Source organism: Sus scrofa, chromosome 18 (genome assembly GCF_000003025.6).
Source record: "Sus scrofa isolate TJ Tabasco breed Duroc chromosome 18, Sscrofa11.1, whole genome shotgun sequence".
Taxonomy (NCBI): Eukaryota; Metazoa; Chordata; class Mammalia; order Artiodactyla; family Suidae; genus Sus; species Sus scrofa.
The window spans coordinates 27,161,600-27,167,768 of record NC_010460.4 but is presented as its reverse complement, the minus strand read 5'-3'; the positions used below and the strand labels follow the sequence as shown (position 1 = coordinate 27,167,768).

The window sequence follows — 6,169 nt, the reverse complement described above, 5'->3', positions numbered from 1 at the left end:
TCAAAATTGTTTCCAGATCAGAGTTTTTATCTGCTTTCATCAACATTTTCTCCAAGCAGTACAAACAATAGTGTCCTATGCTGCAAACTTTTCTCTAAGACCTGAGAACTTAGTTCTACATAATTTCTTCTGCAGATTCTCACAAGTTGGCACTGGTAATTCTGATATTGAATTCCATTTAGCAGTAGTCAGGAGGTAAGAAGATCAACAGCATGCAAATAAACAAAACCCTTTGCCATCTGAAAATTCATTCACTCAACTCAGAAATGTATATGTTTACTTTGAGCAAGGAAGTGTTTTGCAGTCAAGAGGTACAGCAAGAAAAAAAACTTGGGCAATATGTCTGCCCTCTTGAAGGAGTTTCTGTCAGTAAGAATGGACCATTAAAAATAATTAAAATATATAATATTTTGACTGATGATAAGTCTTACCAGAAAAAGTAGAAGAAAAGATTATAAAGTACAAGGTGGAGGAGGAGTGTGGTCAAGGAAAGCTTAACTGGGAAATGACAGTTGAGAAAAGACTTGCAGGAGAAAAGGAAGTAAGTATGCAGACCCTGAGAAGGAGCAGTCTTCATTTATAGTAGTCAAATGACCTAGGTCAAGGAAGAAAGTAAACTTGAAACTAGCAAATCTCTGGAAATTAAAGAATGAATGACGTTTCTTACATAATCCATGGAATATAAGTGAATCTAATTTTACATTATTAAAAAGGTGAAGACAAAGTAAGCTCAATAATATGAAATATAAGATTAGGAGGATGCAACGAGTTAAGCTAAAGAATAAAATTAATGGAACTTTAAACAAAAAAGGCTTAAAGCTAAACTAAAATACTATTATCTATAGATAAGTAAAATAGACAAATAACTATTGCGTAAAGAAAAAATTAATTATACCAAAGACTGAGAGAAGAAAGACTATATAATCACAACAGAACAAGTACTAAAAGAACCATAGTAACATTTGGAAATTTAGAGAAAGTGGATAATTTTCAATAAATGACTAAATTTGATGCAAAAAAGATGTAGAACACCTAAGCTTACAATAATAACCATATTCTCTACAAGAGAGGGTTTTAAAAATACCCATTAATAAATAATGTAGGAGACCCATGTGATTTGAGGGGAGTTTTAATTAAGTATCATAGACTAGAAATAGTCAGTGCTCTAGAAATCCTTATAGCTCACCCAAAAAATATTTAGGCATTATTAGAGTAATGTCACAGCTTGACAAATATAGTACCTGAAGTATACATAGAAATTTTAGTTATGAATTTAAATACAAAAATATTAAAGTAATAGCAAATTTAAAACAGTTAATATTTAAATAATTCACCAAGATAAACTAAGGTTTATTACAAAAATGCACATTTTTAAATTCCAGATATCTAAGTAATAAAAATCATATTTTATAAACATATAGTTAAGTGCCTAAAAAATATTTGATAAATTTGCAAAAACATTTCAAATAAAATTTGGACTATAAGAAAAATGCCCAGGAGTTTTCTTCTGGCTCATTGTGTTAAGGAGCCAGTGTGGTCACTGCAGTGGCTTGGGTTGCTGCTGTGGTGTGGGTTCAGTCTCTGGCCTGAGAAATTACACATGCCATAGGCATGGCTAAAAAAAGAAAAAAGAAAATTGCCTAGATATAGTAAAGGATCTTTATCAAAATTTAATTGCACACATCATAATGAAAGTAAAACACTAGGGAGTTCCCACTGTGGACAGTATCCCTAGCAGTAGTTCAGGTTGCTGCTGAGGTGCAGGTTGGATCCCTGGCCCAGTGCAGTGGGTTAAATGGATCCAGCATTGCTGCAGCTTCAGCTTAGGCTGAGCTGTGGCTAGGATTGGCTCCCTGGCCCAGGAATTTCCATAGGCTGCAGGTGTGGCCATAAAAAATAAAAATAAATTAAAAAGACACTAGTCATGAATATTAAAACCAGGAATATGACAATTGTGCCTCTTATCCATACAATATTTTTAGCATTTTGTGAATTTTATAGCCAGTTTAATTAGAACAGAAAATGGAATTAGCAGTCTAGATACCATATAAGAAGAGAAATTATGAAGAGTGAATTTTTAGAAAACCAGAGTTGCTAGGTCAGGATTAAACCTTTTTAGATCATACAAATTTCTCTATGAACCCAGCCACCATGTTGACTATTCTGGGGATACTTAAACCTCTCCAAGGGATTTCTTATAGACTTCAGGAGTATGAGTTAAATACAAAAAATTAACGGAAAGAAGGAAAAATGTCTGTATGTCATGAAGCAGGTTATAGGACCAGAATAATGCTATGCCTAAAAGCAGGAGTAGTGATTTATTTTATATAAAAACATTTCAGTATATAGTTTCAAATATAGCTACTTCCATATTTATTTATTTATTTTTTCTTTTTTTTCTTTTTTTTTTTTTTTTATTTTCCCACTGTACAGCAAGGGGGTCAGGTTATCCTTAGATGTATACATTGCAGTTACAGTTTTTTCCCCCACCCTTTCTTCTGTTGCGACATGAGTATCTAGACATAGTTCTCAATGCTATTCTCATATTTAAAACTAAATCTAAATAAAACACATTTAGAAATAGTTGTATATTTAAAGATGCAAATTTTGTCTCAATTTTCTGCATTTTTCAAAAATTTTTAGATAAATCTGCATTTCCCATTTTCTGTAAACATACTTACTGCTTTAATTGTAAATACAATTTCATAACTTCAAAAAAAAACCTTCACCGTAAAAATGTAAAAGAAAATAAAAAAATTCTGCCACACTGATTCCATTTCATTTTGGCATATGAGAATCTGCATATAAACACAGTTTTGTTATCATAGTGCTCATCATATTTTGATATGTTCATCTTTTCCTACACCAGCCACTTTTATTGTTCTATATGTTCTTCTTAATTGTTACGTTTAGTGTATGCATAATATTTTAAATAGTGTTTCTGCACCATAATGTTAGATATTAGATTATTTGTAATGTTTAAATTTTATTTAATATATACTATAAGGTGACATCTTTGTGATATCATACTTTTTATGTTTGTTGAATTCTTTCTTTAAAATATGTAAAAATGTGAGTTCCTGTTGTAGCTCAGTGGTTAATGAACCTGACTAGTATCCATGAGGATGCAGGTTCGATCCCTGGCCTCGCTCAATGGGTTAAGGATCTGGTGTTGCTGTGAGCTGTGACATAGGTCGCAGAAACAGCTTGGACCCCACATTGCTGTGGCTGTGGTGTAGGCCAGCAACTACAGCTCAAACTGGACGCCTAGCCTGGGAACCTCCATGTGCCAAGGGTGTAGCATTAAAAAGACAAAAAGACAAAAAAACTTTTTTAAATAAATAAATACCTATTTACATTCAACTAAAACCAGTTTCATTTTTTCCCAAATGCATTATTAAAGAGTTGAATAGGCAAAAATGATCTGTAATACTGTTTTAAAATGCATTTGATTTTGTTCCTTGTGCATTTGTTAGTTTCTACTTCTTAATTTTACAGCATAAAAATGTTTCTTCTCTTATCGAAGGGATTATGTCTCTTTGGAATGAAATTCTTTAAAGTGTATGACACTTTAATGAATATGACATATGAGCCCTTACAAGCCTGATTTTTAGCAGATCAAGTTAAATTAAATAACAGAGACAGGTACCGTATAGTAAGCTCCCTAGGAGAAATTGTACACTGCTACTTTTATTATAAGGATTTCTCATGCTCATTCTTATATGAAAGAAAAGGACATGAAGAATTATTATGAGCAAAGAAAAAAGCATGGTAGAGAATATTATTAGACATAACTAAACCTATCCTCTTCTACTCATTTAATTTAAGCATTTGTGAAGGGCTAATATGGCTAGAATATAGTAAAATCACATAGAATAGAAAAATCCTCTTGGTCTTATACCTCCAGTGTTTCCAGCTCATTACTTCCAGGGTTGTTTTATAAAACAGAAATCTGCTTTAAAAATGTAAAAGACCTTTGCCTGGCTTTCAGTAACCTTACCTGTCTTGATTGATCTCTCTTCCCCAGCCTTTCTTCTACCAGACTGTGGATTCAAAACACTCCAAACCTCCCTTCATTCTCTGAATAGGTTAGGTCTCGAGTCTGTGAGATTCTTCTTAGAATGTCCTTTCCCATCTGTATTAGTTTCCCATTGCCGCTCTAACCAACTACCACAAACTTAGTGACTTAAAATAATACCAATTATCTTATACTTCTGGAGAAGTCTAAAATGGCTCAGCAGGGCTGTGTAGCACTGGCATTTCCTGAGCGCTACCTCAGACTGGTCCTTTCTTTTATCAACTGCATCTCAAAGGAGTATCTTTCTCTTCACCCCACACCTTGGACATGAACTTCTTGCCTGAGTACTGTAAAAACTAATTATATTAACAACGAGAAACGAAGAACCAACAACTTTATTTCAAAATAATAGTCTGTTATTTCAAATGAGTTTATTTCAGAAGGAAAAGGGGTCAAGCATGAGGAAGCAATGTATATGGATCCTACCGGTAAAACTAGAACTCGGGAAACATTGAAACGCATAATCAAGGAGGATAGTTGGCTGATGGTGTGGCAGTTATCCCAGTGCTGCAGAGAACTCTTTATTATGAGTATATCATTCTGGTGAAACGGTTCTGACTGCTGATGGCAGGCTACAGCCTAGAATTTCTAGGTCTCACAGTTGATAATAAAAGCCCAGAAGCAGTTGTTCCTTGGGAGTTGAGGAGGAAACTGGCTATAAAGGTGATGGTACTGAACGTTTTCCAGCTGTAGGTATGGATCCAAGTTTGTCAATAGTACTGCATACATTGTGACAATAACTCTTAATGGGGATGATACAGAAAATGCAAAACCTAGGCCAAAGCCAGGGGAGTGGAGAATTTGTGGAAGTAATTTTTTTTTTTTTTTTTCTTGCCAGAGAATTAACTCCTGAAGAGACTTACTGCTATAGTGACTAAAGAACATCTGACAGAGGATGCCAGAGTCTTTTCCAATGCTCTGGCACTGAAACATCTAACATAAAACTGTTTGAAATTCCTGTCCTAAAATTTTAAGGGCAAAGGGCAGTGGCCATGTTTTTATAAATGAGGCCACCAGCCCTCCTTTACTAAGATTTTGTATTCAGCTTAGTTTAATGTCAATTTGAAATTAACTTTTCTGTGAAATAAAAGCATACAGAGTGAAAAAAATATTCAAGTGGTAGCTCAAACAATGACAGAACATATCATCCCTGAGAAGAAGCCAAAAAGATGAGATCATGTTCAATGTTATTTGTCAAATCTGGTTTGATGCTAAGCTAGCATTGAGAACACAATAGGTATGGGAAGGATGTTGGATGCTAGTAGAAGGAGGCATATGCTTCTGAAGTGAAAGGGTAGCTAATGGGAATGATGGACACCTGGGTCCTAGGATGTTTGCCTAAAAGAAAGTTGATGAAGAACAGAAACAGGGCTCTGTCATCAGCTAGGAAAGTTTCCCAGAAATCCAGTTATAAGGCAGAGAGACATTCTACAGTTTGCAAAGAATGGAAGCCATTAGCATATCTGGAGTCATATAAGAGTAAACACAAATTCCAAACTTTGTCTTATGTATGGATGCTGGTAAAGCAATGATTGTCCTTACTATAACCAATGATTTAAGAAAAATTTACTTATAATAGGAAACATCAAAGATAATTAGACTTTTGAGAAAGACACCCTAATTCATAGAGAGCTACTTGTGAGTGACATCTGAGATTGCCTCTTAGATTTAACACCTTCCTCTGTTAATATGTTTATCCAACACAGTATACCAACTTATCAGCTTGGTTAATTATTAACCATCACACTCCATTTTTGAACAATTAACTCTCACCTTCTAGACACATTTGAACTTCACTATATTTAATGACTCCTAAAATTGACTGTAAAGCAGGACCAAGTTTCTGCCATGATTTGATTCCTAGTGTCAGATTTAGACTCTTACAGGGAGATTGAAACCAGTCAGGATTTCCTAGACAACAATCTGAAAATAGTTGAAAAGGGAAAACATTTTTAAGATTCTTCCTTGTGTCAAAACTGGTGCTTTACCACTTACAGTACCAACTCTAGTTTGTACCTAAGACTAATTATCTGTGTTCATTTTCTCTTCCCCCTGCCCAGTATTTATAACTCCAGTAGACCTCTTATTCTT

At 34.2% G+C, this 6,169-nt stretch overlaps 1 pseudogene; it reads left to right on the top strand.

The window, feature by feature from the left end:
* LOC110257525 lies at nucleotides 506–5,170 on the top strand (annotated as a pseudogene).